The following is a 20,054-nucleotide window of genomic DNA, read 5'->3' on the forward strand; positions in this document are numbered from 1 at the left end:
AAAAGCCACATATGAACGACCCAATGCTAATATCATCCTTAATGGGGAAAAACTGAGGGCTTTCCCCAAAGGTCAGGAACAAGACAGGGATGTCCACTCTTGCCACTGTTGTTCAACATAGTATTGGAAGTCTTAGCCTCTGCAATCAGACAACACAAAGAAATAAAAGGCATCCAAATAGGCCAGAGGAGGTCAAACTTTCACTCTTTGCAGATGACATGATACTGTATATGGAAAATCCTAAAGATTCTGCCAAAAAACTTCTAGAATTGATTCATGAATTCAGCAAAGTTGCAGTATATAAAATCAATGCATAGAAATTGGTTGCATTCCTATACACCTACAATGAAGCAGCAGAAAGAGAAAGCAAGGAATCAATCCCATTTACAGTTGCACCAAAAACCATGACATACCTAAGAATAAATCTAACCAAAGAGGTGAAAAATCTATACACTGAAAACTATAGAAAGCTTATGAAAGAAACTGAAGAAGACACCAAAAAATTGAAAAAGATTCCATGCTCCTGGATAGGAAGAACAAATATTGTTAAAATGTCGATACTACCCAAAGCAATGTACACATTCAATGCAATCCCAATCAAAGTAACTTCTTCACAGAGCTAGAACAAATAATCCTAAAATTTGTATGGAACCAGAAAAGACCCCAAATAGTCAAAGCAATCTTGAAAAAGAAAACCAAAGCAGGAGGCATCACAACCCCAGACTTCAAGCTATACTACAAAGCTGTAATCATCAAGACACTATGGTACCAGCACAGGAACAGACACTCAGATCAATGGAACAGACTAGGGAACCCAGAAATGGACCCACAAACGTATGGCCAACTAATCTTTGACAAAGCAGGAAAGAATATCCAATGGAATAAAGACAGTCTCTTCAGCAAGTGGTGCTGGGAAACCTGGACAGAGACAGGCAGAAAAATGAACCTGGACCACTTTCTTACACCATACACAAAAATAAACTCAAAATGGATGAAAGACCTAAATGTAAGATAGGAAGCCATCAAAATCCTCGAGGAGAAAGAAGGCAAAAACCTCTTTGATCTTGGCCACAGCAACTTCTTACTCAACACGTCTCCAGAGGCAAGAGAAACAAAAGCAAAAATGAACTACTGGGACCTCATCAAAATAAAAATCTTCCGCACAGCGAAGGAAACAATCAGCAAAACTAAAAGGTAACTGAAAGAACGGGAGAAGATATTTGCAAATGACATATCAGATAAAGGGTTAGTATCCAAAATCTATAAAGAATTCATCAAACTCAACACCCAAAAAACAAAGAATCCAGTGAAGAAATAGGCAAAAGACATGAATAGACACTTCTCCAAAGAAGACATCCAGATAGCCAACCAACACATGAAAAAATGCTCAATATCACTCATCATCAGGGAAATACAAATCAAAACCACAATGAGATACCACCTCACACCTGTCAGAATGGCTAACATTAACAACTCAAGCAACAACAGATATTGGCGAGGATGCAGAGAAAGAGGATCTCTTTTGCATTGTTGGTGGGTATGCAAGCTGGTGCAGCCACTCTGGAAAACAGCATGGAGATTACTCAAAAAACTAAAAATAGAACTACCCTATGACCCAGCAATTGCACTACCAGGCATTTATCCACAGGATACAGGTGTGTTGTTTCAAAGAGATACATGCACCCCCATGTTTATAGAAGCACTATCAATAATAGCCAAAGTATGGAAAGAGCCCAAATGTCCATCGATGGATGAATGGATAAAGAAGATGAGGTACATATATATAATGGAGCATTACGCGGCAACCAAAAAGAGTGAAATCTTGCCATTCGCAACTATGTGGATGGAACTGGAGGGTATTATGCTAAGCAAAATTAGTCAGAGAAAGACAAAAATCATATGACTTCACTCCTATGAGGACTTTAAGAGACAAAATAGATGAACATAATGGAAGGGAAACAAAAATAATATAAAAACAGGGAGGGGTACAAAACATAAGAGACTCTTAAATATGGAGAACAAACTGAGGGTTACAGGAGGGATTCTGGGAGGGGGGATGGGCTAAATGGGTAAGGGGCACTAAGGAATCTACTCCTGAAATCGTTGTTGCACTATATGCTAACTAATTTGGATGTAAATTTTAAAAGAAATAAAAAATAAAACAAGTTAATATAAAAAAAATACCATGGCACATAACAGGTGCTCAATAAATATTTTTCTGACATAAAAAAAACCATACTGTTGCAAAAATTGAAAATGCTAAGGAAAAAATTACCTATATTAGTCAGCTCAGACAGCCATAACAAAATACCTCAGACTGAGTGGCTTAAACAAAGGACATTTATTTTCTCATAGTTCAGGAATCTAGAAATTCAAGATCAAAGGTCCATCAGTTTTGATTTCTGGCAAAGTCTCTCTTCGTGTCTTGTACACACCATCTTCTCTCTGTGTCCTCACATAGCCTGTTCTCTGAGTGTACAAGAAGGAGAGATCTGTGGTGTCTGTCGCTCTTCTTATAAAGATATCAGTCATATGAGATTAGGGTTCCAACCTTATGACTTACTTTTACCTTAATTATCTCCCTAAAGTTCCTATCTCCCAATATAGTCACACTGAGCTTTAGAGGTTCAACATATGAATATTGGAGGGATGTGACCCTGTTCACAACATCAACAAAAGAACCAGAACTATCATTGGTCATAAGCAACACTGCATGGAGCAGTGATTCCAAAGTTCCAATAAAACACCATTTCCACACTTCCAAAGGAAAATGGTTTTAAAACAATATACATTGAATTATAAATCAAATATTTTAAAAAATTCATTGAAAAAGTTTAGACAGAAGGTTTATCTCAGAACTCTTTTTGGGAAAAAAAATTACTTTGGGATATATTCCAACAAAATAAGAACTATATTTAAGAAAATGCAGGATGTGTGCTATAAGAAACAATGTAATTAACTAAAAATGTGAGGAAAAGAAATTCCAGAAATGGTGCCGAATCCAGCCTAGAAATTAGCTTAAATTAAAAGAGAAAGTCAGAAAACCCTCAGAATGACTTAAAGAAAAAAGTGGATTTGAATAGCAAATTGTACGTTCAATTAAGAATCTGAAAGTATCTTAATGATAGGACAAAGGTGTATTTTTATTTAACATACTAAATAAATCTTGTCAGCTAATAAAATATGAAATTTAAAAAAATTCTGAGAAATATGACAACTGTTAAATAACTATTATTCAAAAACATAAACCAAAATAAAGATTTTGAACAAAATTTTGAATAAATAAATAATAGGGAGTGAGAAAAGATAATTTATATGAAATTGTTCTTCAGAATATTCTCCTTTGATTAGCAAAAATAAAATGGTATAACATAATGTTTTCTTCTTTATAAACACAATCATATTATTGATTCTTCAGTGAATAATTATTTATGTGGTGAGAATATTTAACAGTCTGTTTATTGCATCTCAACTTTTAAAATTAACCAATGAGCAAGTATTAACATTTCAATGTGGCAGAATAAAATATAAAAGTAGTGGCAGAATAAAATTTAAAAGCAAATATAAATATCTGTCTATATAATCTATATCTTAACAAAGAATCCATCTGTATCCTTCTGGAGGAAGGCATCAGGAATTTATTGGAATGGATCAGCTTCAATCCTCATAAACCCACTTCCTAAATACAAAAATTCTGTGTCCTTCTGGGAAAATGGAATGGATTTCAGAAAATCTAATTGGGTGAAAAATTAACAAGGTTAGTTCCAAAGGCATGCTACAATTATTATGAAAATTCACTCACTGTTTTATTCCCCACGTAATATGTTGCTCTGCCATGTTTTCCACCACAGGGAGATGATTGCTCAATCATTCTTATCCCTGATTCTATCCTTGTAGTTTTGAGGTTGTGCCTCCCAATAATTTCCTGTATCTGATTCCTCCTGAGAGTCATTTGCTTTCCAACATGTTGCCTTGATTCTCTTAGGTTATGTCACACTTGGCTTTAGCCATCCTTTCTGATTTATTAATGAATATAATCTCCTCTTTTTTGAAATGTCATCTTTGGGAGCTATTTGATTTGGGTTTATCTTCTTTTCTCTTTCATTACTTATAACTTTGTCACTTCCAAAATTCTAACCTGGTCATTAAAATTTTTAACCCTTTCAGAAAGGAAACTACTTTATTGTTCGTTTTTTCACCCACTTCCATCCTTGCTTTAATTTCCAATTTGTACTTTTTTTCCCCAAAGCAATCTGGTTTCCCCTGGAAAATCTAAGCAAACTTGATTCCTAGAGACACTGCCCAAATTACAGCCTGTTTATATTCCTTTTCAGTCTATCAGGTATTATAATAATTGTATCGACTTCATTCTGTCTCTGAATCTAAAAAATATCTCTTTGGTCCCCCTTTTATGATGTTGTTAAATCCTGTTGTGATAGAACCCAAATTCTACAGACTGAATTGTGTCTCCCCAAAATTTACATATTGAAGCCCTAACTCATAATGTGACTATTTTGGAATAGGAGGTAATTTGGATTTTGTGGGTTTTTTAAAGTTAATTTATTTATTTTGAGAGAGAGAGAGAGAGAGAGAGAACAGGAGAGGGACAGAGAGAGAGAGGAAAAGAGAGAATCCCAAGCAGGCTCCTCACTGTCAGCAAGAGCCCCATGCAGGGCTCAAACTCACAAGCCCTGAGGTCATGACCTGAGCCAAAATCAGGACTCAGCCACTTAACCAACTGAGCCATCCAGGTGACCAAGGAAGTAATTTGGAATAAGGAAGTAATTAGGGTTAAATGAAGTCATAAGGGCAAGTTCCTGATCTTATGGGATTAATGCCTTATAAGAAGAGACATCAGAGAGTTTTCTCTCTCTCTCTCATTCTCTCTCTCTCCCCTTCCCCCTCTCTCTCCACCATGAGAGGGCACAGAAATAGGTAGCCTGTCCATATCTCAAACAGAGGGCTCTCACCAGATTTGAGTCTGCTGGACATTAATCTTGGACTTCTAAACTTCTGAACTATGAGAAAATTAATTTCTTCTGTTTAAACCAGCCACTCTATGTTATTTTGCTATTGCAGCCCAAGCTTACTAAAACATTAAACTTTGGGTCCCTGATATACAAAACAGAAATAGAACATATGAAATTAAAAACCAACCCATAGCCAGCATGAGCCCACTACTGATGAAGTTAAGAGACTCAGAACAAGACCTTAAGGGTTTAGCCCTTCTGCAAAAAGGGTCCCTTCTTGACCCCGAATGAAGTTCAAAACAGGGTAAAAAAGAATAGAATTTGGGTTTGCAATCCAAGTTGCAACTACTTATGCCTGGCCTTCCACATTTAAGTTAGAATCTCATGCAGCAGGGCTCTGAGAGCTATGTGACTCTTATCTGTCTTTATATTATAAAGTTTTGGCCTGAAGTTCTAGATAAGAATCAAATAAAGAGAGCAAATTTGATTCCACCTACCAGTACCAAAAAGATAATTAAAAAGCCCTTCATAATGATATAATTCCTGATGTTCAAACCCATCTCCACTGGCCTTGCCTGCTATGCCCATTGTATCATTTTTGGTACAATAGAATGAATGGACTGTACTTGCTGAGATCCACTGGGCTTTGTCTTGTTAAAGCCAAAAGCTTGTTACAGCCACTGCCTTACAGACTCCGGTCACCACAGTGACTTTAGGAGGCTGGATAACTTCATATGGTATTTGTTCATCCAAAATTGTGAGCACATCAAACTTTCTAAGAACCATGTACTGTGTTTTCAATCTACTAGATAATCAAACCCCTCCTTATTCCTATAATTAATTCTAAAGAAATAATTGCAAAAATAGTGTTTATGATAAAGAACATTTGATAACTCAAATATCTAACAAAGTATAAAGAGTATATATACTAATATGTTAATAATTGTAATATAGTGCACTGTTCTGTGTTTTCCTAGATTTGTTAAATTTTACGTACTAAATACTTATTAATTGAGCATATGTTTTTTGAATAAAGAATATAAGATGCCTAGAAAAGGAACCATTAAAATTTTTGGTGCATTTTTTTTTTTTTTTTTTTTTTTTGCCTCATACCTCTTGTTGCCAAAACTGAATTCAAACACTCTACTTCCAATGGTTTTAACAAACAACTTGAAAAGCTCTTTAGTTGGCCTTGGGAAAACAATGGACCGTCTGTGTCTGGCCAGATGTATGGTTTTACAATTACAATGTCATCTTCTTTTAAAAGAATGGCTACTTAACTCAGATGAAAGGCCATTCACAAGCATGCTTTAAATAAGTGGACACAACTGTTTTGAAGCTGTTTTGGCCATTGATGCTTAATTATATTCTGTCAAATGTTTTAGACTCAGAAATATGTGGACCAAAAAAAAAAAAAAAAAGGAAATAAGGCTTAACTAAATTTTATATTTATTGAGTAACTTATCAATGATTTATCTAAGACCGAGGAATGACCGAGGATGACTAATAGTCTATGCATGTCCTCAAGTAACCTTCGACCTAATGAGAAGTCCCAATATGCATATAAACAATTATACCACAGGTGCTAGAATGGATCATGAAAATAAATACCAAGTGCTACGGGGAAGAGAAGTGAGAGAGTGACAAATTGTAAATGTAGGACAAATTGTGTATGGCTTTTTCTGTCTTTGTTGTGTCATTGCATAATAATGCAGTGGGCAGAGAGCCGTCTTGCTGCACACTTCTGGTCAGGACATAGAATACACTATGAATAGTGTTCCCTGCGGTTATGCAGCATGGAAGCCCTACAAAAGGAAAACATTAGTGCCTTCAGAGGTTTACAAAGACCCGCAGGTGGTGGCTTTGAATACACCACTTCCTAGCCCTATCATTTAGCAGTGCTTTGGGTTGCAAAAACTTAAGTTTATGATTTATGAAACAAAAACATCATTATCTCAGATTCCAAAAACTGAAGACAGACGTTCTCCATTTCTTCTTGAGAAACCTATTATCAGTGCTCTGATTCTTCTTTGTGTACAGATGATCTGCTTTCTCATCCTGAGAGCTAAAGACGCGGAGGGAGAAAACATGCAGGTAATTTAGAGAAGAAGAAAATGCCAGGTAGAGAGGGAATTGGCAAGTGCAAAGTGCTCTGGCTTCCTCTCAGCATACAAACTAACCTGGGCCACTGGGTGTCTTCCTGTAAACTGCCTACTCAAATGTACTTTCTCAATTCACCTTCCCTGGTACCCATATGTAAACGACTCCTCATTCAGCCCTGCCTTTCTTCTAGCATCTCTTTACTTTTTACTCCATCACCTTCAATACATGCTATATTTATTTTCGTATTTGTCCTTATCCCTCCATTAGAATGTAGCTTCTTGAAGGGCAAGGACTTAGTCTTTTTGTTTACAGCTGTATTCCCTATGCCTAGTCTGTTCTTGCTTGTGATAGATGTTCAGTAAATATTTGCTCAATGAATGAAGGAAGGGAGGACTAGTATAAGTGCATGGCTACTATACTGCTGTCATTGTGCAGGAGCTGTCTGATTCTCTCCCATAATAAGGTAATCAAATCCAGGAAAAAACTGCAGTCCTCAGCATACACTTTTATCTAGGCTTTTTCAACTTCCTGTTTCTGCTCACAGTATTTTACTTTGGGGAATTGGTTTCCTAGGACACAGTGCACCATTGCAAATCTCTCCCTGTTGCATTTTGGGAGTTGTAGTCTCCTAAGGAATATAAGACTATGGGGACAGTTATATAAAAAGTAGCAATTTCAAAGAAATGGTATAGCCTCTCAGTTTCCTGGTTTGTAAAAACAAGACAAAACAAAAAAACCCAAAAACTATTGCTTTAGCCAGGAGCCTTGCAATTAAAGAAGAATTTAGTTTCTTTCCATCTTTCAAATGGGAAGAATTACTTGATTTCCTGAGACAAAGCAATACAGTGTAAGTAAAGTACTAATAACTTTTCTCCGTTAATGGTAATTTCACCCTGGTTCTAATGAAAACTTTCTAACATTTCCAATGTTATGTGTTTTCACGATTTCACCATTTATTTTTTGGTTCTCACAGGTATGTTTTCTTAAAAATATGCTAAGCTATGTTATAAGTCATTACCCAGATGCTTTTCTAGCCCTAATGTTAGAAATTATAAAGTAGAGGCTAGTAAACATGTCAGAATGCTAAAGAAAAAAAATCCTGCATCCAGTTCCTAGATTGAATTAGGTAACATTTAATTTTTCTTCCAATTTTATATCCTGTTGGCAGTAAATACATCTGATATTGATTCAAAGAAAGCATATTTTACAAATATAAAAACTTTGTCTTACATTTATTTCTTGCTTAGAGTTCACAAATTGCCTGCACACTTGACAGAAACTGCTAATTGCTTACCCAAATATCAGAATTGTGATTTTGTTGGGAAATGCAATGTGCCCACCTTAAAACTACATTACCCAGCCCCCCACACAGTTAGAGCTTTTGCCCTCCTTTTGGATAGAGAAGCCATGCTGGTTATGGCTGGGCTGTCCCTTGTATAAGAAGAACATGAGGCCTCTGGAGACCTGCTTGCTCTTCTGCCATGTCTGAGCTGTCCTGGACAAATGAAAGCCATTGATTCCTCCTGCAATTCATAGACTGAGAAACGGCAGTTTTATGCCTTCCCTGATACACAAGTTTACCCTTGTGCTTCAGTAACATGAGGGATTGGCAATTTCTGGGTGACTGTATGAGACTGTCGGACTCATTTCTTTAGACCCATCTTATGCACACTTTTACTGCTCCTGGGTTGACTATTGAAATGCTGAAATTTTAATACCCCTCTGAGCTTTGCAGGTAAAGTCTGCTCCCAGATTGCCAACCCATGTGAGTTTTTATTAACCTATAACCTCGTAAGTGTCAGTCTAGGTGCAAGGGGTCAGAGCTCAGCCTCTTCATTGAGATCCACCAATAAATAAGCTCACTTTGCTCCATTTCTAATTTTTTTTCTTTCTCCAAGACCATAGAATCTTTCTCTGGGCTTGGTAGGAGTGCCAAGCAGGATAGAGAAGTCAGGGGAAATGAGACACTTTTTCTTACTCATTCTAAATTTCTTTTCTATACCAAGAACCTCCTTTTTGTTTCACTGCAATATATTATATCTGTTCTCCAAATAAGTTAGGATATAATAGATTAGCTATTCTGAATAAAAGAATGGGTCATGAGATTATATAAACTACTGGAAATGAAAAAATGCACTAGAATATCAAAAGCCTATCTTATTCCACGTGTATTAGTCAGAGTTCTTAGGTGCAAGCAACAGAGACCCTTCCTAGCTAATTTAAGCAGAAAGGAACTTATTTAAAAAGCTGCAAGCAGACTTGAGAAAGAAGAAAGATTTTGTATACAGAATCCCAGGCAAAATCATTCCAACTGAAATAGCTTTTGCTGTAAAATGAATCATTCCAAAATTTAGTGGCAACCATTTGTTTTGCTTACAATTTTGCGGTTTGACAATTTGAATTGGGTTCTCTCGTGGGTCTGTGATCAGATGCCAATGACCTGGGTGGCTCTGTGTCTGTTTGGCTAGGGACTGACTGACTGACACAAGAGGTCTATGTGATTCTCGTCAACCAGTACATTAAGCCAAGCTCATCTACATAGCTGCTCAACATAGTTCCAGAGAATGAGAAGTGTACCATTCTTTCAACCTTACAAAAGACAGATATAATTTTCACCCAACTTGACTCTTGTATCAGATCCCACGATACAATCTAGAATTTAATATGATGAATCTAAACAGTTGGCTTCGATTAGTTAGGATCATTTTAACTTCATGGGGTGATGTGCTGTTCAAATTCATAACTGTAAATGTAATCACTTTTAACCATTAAAAACTATTAATCCATTTGTGTGTAATAATTCTCATGTCCATTTCTCTGTTCATTTGTTTTATATTTTAAATACTCTGAGTGGCATTGAAAATTGATTTGGCACAAACATATAAGTTTTTACTTGAAGTTAATGGGCAAACTCTAAAAATAAATAATTTCTAATTTAATAGAATTCCTTTTACTGTACTATATTATTTAAAATTCACTTGATAAGGACACCTGGGTGGCTCAGTTAGTTAAGCCTCTGACTCTTGATTTCGGCTCAGGTCATGATTTCAAGGTTTGTGAGCTCGAGCCCCGCATCATGTTCTGTGCTGACAGTGCAGAGCCTGCTTGGGATCCACTCTCTACCTCTCTCTCTCTGACCCTCCCCTGTTGTCTCACTCTCCCTCTCTCAAAATAAATAAACTTAAAAAAATTTTTTTAAATAAAAAATAAAATTGTTTTGATAGACAAAGTGCTTCTAATTAAATGAATAAGTTATAGTTTGGTAATTTGCTATGTCTTGATAATCATATTTTGATAAACTCATAAGAAATTGAGAAAACAAATAACTTTAATGTCTAGTTAACAAATCATTTTCAAGATAGGCAAAATTCTTTTCATATAAATTGTAGAATCAAATTGTCAAGTTCCTCTAAGAAATATTTTGGAATTGTTATTGGGACTGCCTTAAGTTTATAAGCAGCTTCAGAGAGAAGTGATAATTTTGTAATATTGAGTGTCCTGCTCCATAAACATTGCATAGCTCTCCATTTATTTAGGACTTTAATTTCTCTCATTAAAGCATTTTAGCTTTTAATGTAGAGATCTTGAAAACCTCTAGCTTAATTCCTATAAAAACTTGATAACTTTTTATTCTATTGTAAATTAATACAGCTGTGTCAGTTTCTTTGGGCAAGTTTTTATATGGTGTTCTCTTTCTTGTCTTTACCTTTTCAAATTTTCAAAATCTTCTGTAAATAGGACATAATTAATTTTTAAATCCGATGTACCAGTCCTCATATTTAAAATAAATAACAGTCAACTTGAAAGCCTTCAATTATGTATAAATAATTATGTAATATATACATTACACATTGTATGTTATGTACTTTTATCTTCCATTTTCATATGTTGTTTTTATTTGTTCTACCTCGTATACTTTTCTTCACCTGATACATTGTTCTTTCCTCTTTTTACCCTCCTTCAATACAATGAAAGAACTTTAGAACATGAGAGACATATTTGATGTTTTCTTGACTTTCATGCTATTTTAATCATGTTTCTTTTTCCATCCTTATACTTTCATAAGGGTCTAATCTGCTGTTAAACCTATCTGTATAATTTTTCAATTATATAACTTTCAGATAGTTCCTCTTCAAATCTGCACACTTAAATCCCTTGAAGAAAATTTAAGTTTGACTTTTATCTCCATAAGCAGAATAAGTGTCTTTACCCAAGGATGTGTCTGAGAAATCCAGTATTTGGAGTTTTTTGGGGTCTATCTATTGCTTCTGATGATTCTGGCTCATGCAAACTTATTATATGTATTGACATTTCAAATTATTTGATGGTCAATTTTATTGGAAAAAAAACATCTTTTAGACAAAGTTTGCCACTTTGTGTGATATCTTCTTCAGAAAGGATTTTATCTCCTTCTTCAATTACCTATGGACACTTGAAATACAGGATCAATGTTTGAGGAATCTCTATGCTGTCTCTGGGGTCCCTAGAGCAATCTTTACATCCTGCTTCCAGAATTCAGCTCTCTGAGGTGTTTGCTCATAACAGGGATAGGTTATTGCCAACTTTTGCAGTTGCTGAGCTCATGCTCAATTTCCCATCTTTGAAAATCTGCCCCAAATCACAGCTTGCCTCCCAGATGTGTTATTGGGTGTTCCCACCCAGTCACCCTAGTCCTCTTCACTGAAGGCTGAGTTGCCTCCTCTCCGTGAGCAAATGCCCCCAGTGTCAACAACTCTAGTTCACCTTTCTGTGGCGTTCACCTTCACTAGTCCAAGATTGGTCATTTTTCACTAATTTCTTGCATACTCAATGCTATTAGGAGGATATTTTCTGTATTTTGTCTAGCTCTTTTGCTTATTCTCAGCAAGTGTTAGTCAAGTCACCTAAGTAACCATTACTGAAACCATCTTTTTTTCACTTATATTATAAATGAATGATGGTAGATATCAAATCACAATGGCATTTAGATTCCACTGGACACATGTTCTAACAGATTTATCTAATACTATCAATATTTACAACATGCCAAAGTTTTATCATTTGTACTAATTTAAACATACCTTAAATTTTAAGATACTAATATAAAATGGACAACGAAAAGCTTTTTTTCATATTATTTTAAGAAGCATGTGAGAAAAAAATCGTGTAGAGTAGTGTCTGTTTTCTAAGTATTTGATTTCACATAACTTCCCTTAGTATAGTGTAAACTTGTTTAGAACAAAACTGTGCTAATTTATCTCTATCCCTTCAGTACCTGGTACAGTACCATATATAGAATAGCCCTTCAATAAGTATTTCTTCAATTGTTACATTTAAATTTTTTCCCAAATTTTAAAATTGAGTTGTGTATGATGTCAATGAGCAGCTGATCAGCAATAGAAAAAAACATTATTTTCATTAAATCTAGTAATTTTCCTTTCTAATCAATACAACAGTTGGTTTCAGTATTCAAATAGCATTAAGACCAAGGTTCCATCTGCTTTTTCTGAAATATTGGTTAATTTACTCTAATTTGCATGCCATTTTAAATAACCTTGAAAGAACTCAGCACAGATTGAACAAATTAAAGATATTTGTATAATGTGGCTTTTGCCATTTTATGACATTTGAAGGTTTAAAATTTCCTCTGAATAGTATTTACAAAGGCAAATGGATGTCTAAAATTTAAATATTACATTAAAATTCTCTCTACAGTATTTTATGGCATATTAAGGAATATTTTTAATTTCTGTCAAATCTTTTGTGAAAAATAAACCATACATTGTTCTGTCTGCATTATTCCTGTGTATATGAAGTCATGTCACAAATTCACTGTGCTCTGTGAATTCACATCCACAGATATGACATTAAAGAGTCAAGACAGATATTTCAGTGGGATAGAGGGTTGTTTAAGAACTCTGCCATGAGAGCGATTGGTGAGAAATGGTATATGCCGGAAAATGTCACTGTTTATTCTGGAGACAGTAAGATGAACCACGTGGGTTCAGAGTAAAGTCAAACTAAAATTTAGAATTAGTGAGAATTAGGATAGATGGGGTAAAGGGAAATTCTGAAAGCTGTTGAATATCAGGGGTCAGCACTGCATTCCATTAAGAACCCAAGAGAATATTTTACATTTTGTGAGCTACATAATCTTGTGTCACAGCTACTCAACTCTGCCACTGCAATATCAAAACAGGCATAGACAACACAGAAAGGCTGTGTGTGGTTGTGTTTCAGTAACACTATTTATATTATTTTTTTAAGTTTATTTATTTACTTATTTAGAGACAGCATGAGTTGGGGAAGGGCAGAGAGACAAGGAGAGAGAATCCCAAGCAGGCTCCACACTGTCAGCACAGAGCCTGATATGGACCTCCAACCCACGAATCAAGTAACACTATTTACAAAACCAGGCTGGATTTGGCCTGTGAGATGGTGGCTCACCAACTCCTGCTGAAGAGGGTTCCAGGACCCCAGAAGCTAACTTGTTGTTTGAAGGAACAATGCTGGAAGACAGAGAACCAAAAGCCTTACCTTTCTCTGTGGCATCCTGGCTCCGTTTGCTGCCAGATCTTGGTCCTCCACAATCCCATGCAAGTTAGCCCCAGGCTGCTGAGATTCTCATGGTGACTTGGAATCCTGCACAGTCTGCAGCATTGCCCACTTGGAGACTAAGCAAGAGTTTTCTCATTTCACAATCCTACACACATCCACTGTTCTCAAAGCACAGCACCATGCCAGGGCCAAGTCCAGAGGGACTTCCAAACTTAGTTACATATCCCTCCAGAACTAGCTGTTCCTTAACAATTCTTGGGTCCTATCATTCTAGATTCGGGTCATGAAACCAGAAATACTTTTCCTTCTGGCGAGTTCCTCTTGAGAGTCTTTATGTCTCCTCCTGCCAGAAGATCTCTTGTTTAGGGACACCATAGGTCACCTTGAGAGTTGCCCTTAATTTTGATTTTTTTTCACCCTTAATTGTTAAATTGGGGTCAGGGTCTGGGTCTTTTCTTCCACAAAGACCCTAGCTTTTCATAAAACTGATTCATCTGTCAACATATCAAAGAAAACAGAAAAGTAGTCCCCTGGCAACAAAAGTATGATACCCTTCTCTAAGGATAGTGAGTCCTATTCAATTTACATTTCCCCATGCCAACCCTTTTCAAAGCAGAGATCTGCTCCAAGGTGACTTCTTTCTTCTCCTATAGAATAAATATTCAGTTTCGCTTTACAAAAGGAAAATTTAGCCCTGTTTAAAAGAAGCTCTTATTCAGGTGTGAGATCATTTTCTTGGGATGCAAGAAGCTTTTCCTGGAAGAGCTAGACTTTCTAAATTGAATGGAAGCTAAGTTATCTAAAATGCAAATTAGACCAATACTGCATATCTCGATTCTTTTAAATTGTCAGTACCCCATACTTTATTCTATCATCATCTCACATGTGCTGGTCCATCACATGATCTGAAGTTCGCGAATCAATATTTGTCAATCCCAGTTAACCCCAGTGAGTCGTGTACAAAGACAAGATGTGCATAGTTGCAAGTAGTGAAGCTCCACAATCACTGTATATGAGGGGTTCATGGACACCTTTGTCATCACTTCTTCCTGAAAATTGTGGGTGGCAGCAAATTATGCAGTGGTAAACAACTTGTGTTGAGGTTTAATTTGTAGTATATTAGGATACATTTCAGGATGATGGCATGGTAGGATTATGGCTGGAAATCAGTTAGACACTGACTAGTAACACCTCATACTTTATTCCCAGAGAAATGCTCTTACAATATCATTAGTATCAATCTTATAGAGTGTGTATTACACAGAAACTTTGGGTTATAAGTGACAGGAACTCAAAGAAAAGCAACAGGCACAAGTGGCTTGGAAAGGAGGTGATTATCAACTCACATAGCTGAATCTCAGAGAAGCTTGTGTTGCGGCTGTCTTTGTGGCCATTGAATTCAAGAACTCAAAACTCTCAGGAATCTGTATCTTTTGTACCTTCTTCTCCCTTCATGTCAACTTTATTCTCTTCTACTACTAGGAGACTTTCTTCATTTGGCAGAAGGAACGGGACCATGGGCAGCTTGGGACTTACACTGTCACAGCCTTGCTACCAAAAAGGGGTGAAAGGGAACATTTCCCTCTGACTCTAGTTAGAAAGCCCCTGGGAGGGTACTCTGATAGGCTCCTATTGGTTTTATGACCATCTCTGGGCAAATATCCACTGGCAGACCATAGGGTATCATACATGATAGGACTCACTTCAGTCATGTGCTCACTCCATAACCAATATGTGGTGAATTCTGTGACAGTAAATGCCTCCATGCCTCAGGACAACATATTGGCTTGTATTTGGAGAAGAGGTCCTACCTCAGAGGAAGGGATGGATGTAAACCAAAGAACCAGATTTTTCCAATGCCTGAGATCTACAAAAGACAAACAATTGATGAAATAATAGTTTACTCAATTACAAATCAGTAACTTATATAATTCAATCTAAAGGGTGAACCAATGAATCTAAGGATTCTAGAGTTTATGAGAACCATCTCCACATTTGCAAAGACCTGTCACTTGTGACTCCATACCTGTGTGAAATCAACTTTGCATTAATTTTGTACACCAGAACAAAGTCCAGAATTAATATACCTATTTTCCAATTACTAATGAACAAATTTTTATCAAAGATGTAATTAACTAAAGGGGTAAAAATTATTTTAAGTATATAATTTTCATGTAGTTTATATATTACTTTGAAATTAAACTGTAATTCTATTTGTTTTAGTTTAAAGTTATGCAACATCTTAATTTTAAGAACTCTATTGCTCTAGCTCTTTTCATAAGTGTTCGAGAGCACACTATAAGGATAAAAGGGGTGTGAGTGGCAGCAAAAGTTAAGAACCACTGCTTTACATCATCTTACATTGGTTCCCATGTCTTTTAATAATTTTTTCTAAAATCTTTTGAACTCCTGTCCTAATTTTTCTTATAATTGTTTATAAAACATAAGTGTGGTGACTGTAGTTAATAATACTGGATGGAATATTTGAAATATTGCATATTTGAAAGTTGCTAAGGAGTAGATTTTAAGATTCTTCATCAAGAAAAAAATTAATTATGTATAGGGATGGATGTTAATTAGAATTATTGCAGTGATTGCTTTGGAACGCATATGAATATCGAATCATTACATTGTATACCTGAAACTAATCTAATGTTATATGTCAATCACACCTCAATAAAAAAAAACATAATGATTATATCATGACATTCAAATTAAGAGGGAACAGAGAAAACTTTTAGTTTTTTATGACAAATAAAATGAAATTCCCAGTCTACAGAGGAGTTGAATAGCCAAGGAAACCAAGATAGATGGAAAGATACATTCAAGAGGCACTTAAGTGCACAGGTGCTCAGAGAAAAAAAAAGACCACTAACATTTGGATTCTAGAAAATTTTTGGAGCTCCTAAAGCCTAGAGACAAGGCTAGAAAACTTCACAGGGAAAGTGAGTCTTCAGTAGAATCTAGGAGAATTTCAGATGCAGTATTTACAAGAGCGCATGGTTGGCTACACACTGGGAAGAAATCAGAGGATGCAGATCTGCTTGATTGGAGCACATTTCTCCGTAGCTCCAGAGGGAGGCTCAAAATTCTCATGTTGGACTAATTATTATAAAAAATGTATGCAATCAAAGGGTAATTACAGAAGGATTGAGAAAACAGGAGTCATTCTGGACTAATTAAAATAGATTCTTATTTGTGTGTCAGACACTTTTCACACTTCTTGTGAAAATTGCCAATGTGCTGAAAGTGTTGAGAGAGAAGAGAAAGGAGAGAGAGTGTGTGCTTATCCCAGCAGGATCATAAATCATAAAAGCCTAAATTAATGAAAGCACTTACTCAGAATCTTTATTGTTCCAGGGTTATACCAATCACTGTAGGGGAGAATAAAAATTATGGAATTCACTTATTCAAAAAGTATTCACTAAAGTCTTGAAATGTACAAAACACTATACCAAGGATTGTATGTTGGGTCTACACAGGGGACAGTGGAGGCTTAGACAGAAAGATTGGTGGAGGCCAGACCAAAGAAGCCCTTAAATGCCAGCCAAGAGACTGGAGAACATTGCAGCGTTTTTAAGCAAATAAGTGACATGATCAAAATTGTACTTTGGGAGAAATAAAATTAAAATCAAAATTAAAGAGTTGATTATAGGGGCTCCTGGGTGGCTTAGCCAGTTAAGCATCCAACTCTTGGTTTCGGTTCAGATCATAATCTCACGGATCGTGGGTTCAAGTCTGGTATTGGGCTCAATGCTGACAGTGCAAAGCCTGCTTGGGATTCACCCTCTCCCTCTGCCTCGGCACCCTCCCTGCTTGTTCTCTATCTCTATCTCTATCTCTCTCTCAAAATAAATAAATAAACATTTTATTAATTTAAAAAAATGAATAGTTGATTATAAAATGAAGATATAAAAAAAGCCAGGGAAATTGACCCAGAAGCTATTATAACATCATAGAAATAATTCTTCATTAAGAATTGAACAAAATAGTGAGAGCAGAAATGTAATGGAGAGGATGGATAGAAGAAATATGACATATGTCATTCCCCCAATTCACTCCTACAGGTGGGAATACAATATTAGATTAAAATATATCAAATAAAATAATCAAGGTCATAATCAAGTGCTACATTGTGCAGTACAAAATAAGGTCCACTGTTGTTCAGACAGAGGTCTAGAAGAGCATGTGAGATGTATGTGTATTCCAGGAGATGGGAACAGCATGTGAGAGGGTTCAGAGGAAGAGTGAACATGGTCCAAGTATGGCTCAAACAAGTTCATCAGAAGAGAGGACACAGTCTGCAGAGGGGGAAATGAGGCCGTTCAACAAAGATAAAGAGTGTCTGGTAGATCATTTATTTAGAGGGGTGTTGTATGGCAAAAAGAGCTTGAGGGGCAGAGCAAACTTTTGCAGGAAACCAGGCATTAATTGATGCCAATGGAAATAGGGAAGACACAAATATGAAAGAACAAAATTTCACTGGAAATTCAAAAGGATTCGGAGACTAAATGTAAGGGATGAAAGGCATGAATAAATCCAAGATGATGGCAAGATTTTTATATTGAGTTGTTGGCTCTATCTTATACTTTAATTAGTTGTTGCTTGTTACTTACCAGTAAGATAGTAGAAAACCTTTTACCCAGTGTGACACTGAAAGAAAAGGAATAGTCAATTTATGTTCATGTATTTCTCAAACTTTTCATACATAAAACAATGTATTAATACAGCACAGTATGGTAAAGTAAAAGAAAATTAAGGGCAGCTACAGAAAACTTAGTGGGAAAAATTAATTATATTTTTATGGTGTGTAATCATGAAGACAAATCAAATTTTAGGGGAATACATTAAATATAAAACTTCCAAATAAAATCTCTTCAATTTTTTTAATGAGAAACTTGAGCTTACTTCCAAAAATATGATTTTTGTAACAAGGAATGGATACATACATTTTCTGATCAAAATTTTTAATTTTGATCTCTCTAACTTTGTGATAGTTACCACTGAAGAAAATCTTTGCACAAGTAGCTGTTACAAATCTAAAATCATTGCTTTATAAGCATTGAAAATATAACAACATTTGAAATTAGATTGGACAAATCCAACAACTCTGCTTTCATTGACCAAAGTAACGTGTAAACTACTTGTGGTCACTTTTTTAAAGCTTATTTATTTATTTTTGAGAGACAGCGTGAACACAAGTGGCAGAGAAAGGGGGAGAGATAGAATCCTAAGCAGGCTCTGTGCTGTCAGCACTGAGTCTGAAGAGGGGCTTGATCTCACGAACCATGAGATCACAACCTGAGCTGAAATCAAGGGTAGGGTGCTTAACTAACGGAGCCACCCAGGCACCCTTCTTGTGATCGCTTGGATATTTTAAATCCAATTAAAATTTTTATATCAAATATGTCAAAACAAAAATGGTGCTCTTATTTCCAAAATGTGTATGTGTGTGTTTAGGGAATTTTCACCCATGAAAGTTACGTTGGGGTGAGAAAGTCTGTGGCTCACATGCTCTGCCACTGACTGTCTGGATGGCACGTCCAGTTGGTTTCCAGTTCTTGGCCATGTTCAGTGCATTGGGGTGGAACATCGATTTCTGATGGCTTGCAGCTCTCTGGGCATGCTGTTATATGATGCTCCACCCTAACCAGAATGCTTACAAACAGAAGCAACGTGCACTGAAGGACTTGCACAGACCCTGCCATACCCCTAAAATATAAGTATTTTGGGGGATAGTTGTAACCCATTCTCAACACATCAGTATGTCAATGCACACCCATAGCAAAGCTCCACAATGCAACTTTTTGTTTGGTTCCTGCTGTCACCACTATGGGATATCTTGGGATTACCACTACTCTCAGAGCAAATGTATATTCCTGTGGAATGGGACTCACTAGAACTGGGTAAGTCACCTTTTATCATGCCCTGGTAGGGAACCACAAGGGACCATGGTGGGCAAAAGTCATTGATAGTAGAAAATGTAAAACCCAATTACAAATTATCTCCTGCCAGAGAATACTGTTAGGTGTTATTTTTTAAGTTCTTAAGTTAATCCTTAAGTTAATAAGTGTCTTGTGATCCCTTTGTATTATTTAGGGGTTTTTGGTTACAGCCACAGACGTGGACTCTGGCTAAATTTATGAAAGAAAGAGAGAGGGGATGAGGGAGAGAGACAGAGGCAAGAATTTATTTTAAAGGATATGGGAAATTTTCAAAGAAACAGAAGAAAGAAGAAAGTCATACTTCTCAAAGGAAAAGAACATGTCACTTCTGAGAATTGAAAGACCAAAAGAAATTGCTGTTCTCTCTGCAGCTGCCATGAATCAACATCAAGAGTTTTCCATCTTGCAATCACTCCCTTCAAAATTCCAATTCTTGGGGAATTTATTCCATTTGTTTTCACTTGGCGCCCCATCCCCACTCCCCTAGTTGACCTGGAGA

Source organism: Panthera tigris, chromosome C1 (assembly GCF_018350195.1).
Source record: "Panthera tigris isolate Pti1 chromosome C1, P.tigris_Pti1_mat1.1, whole genome shotgun sequence".
NCBI classification, from domain to species: Eukaryota; Metazoa; Chordata; class Mammalia; order Carnivora; family Felidae; genus Panthera; species Panthera tigris.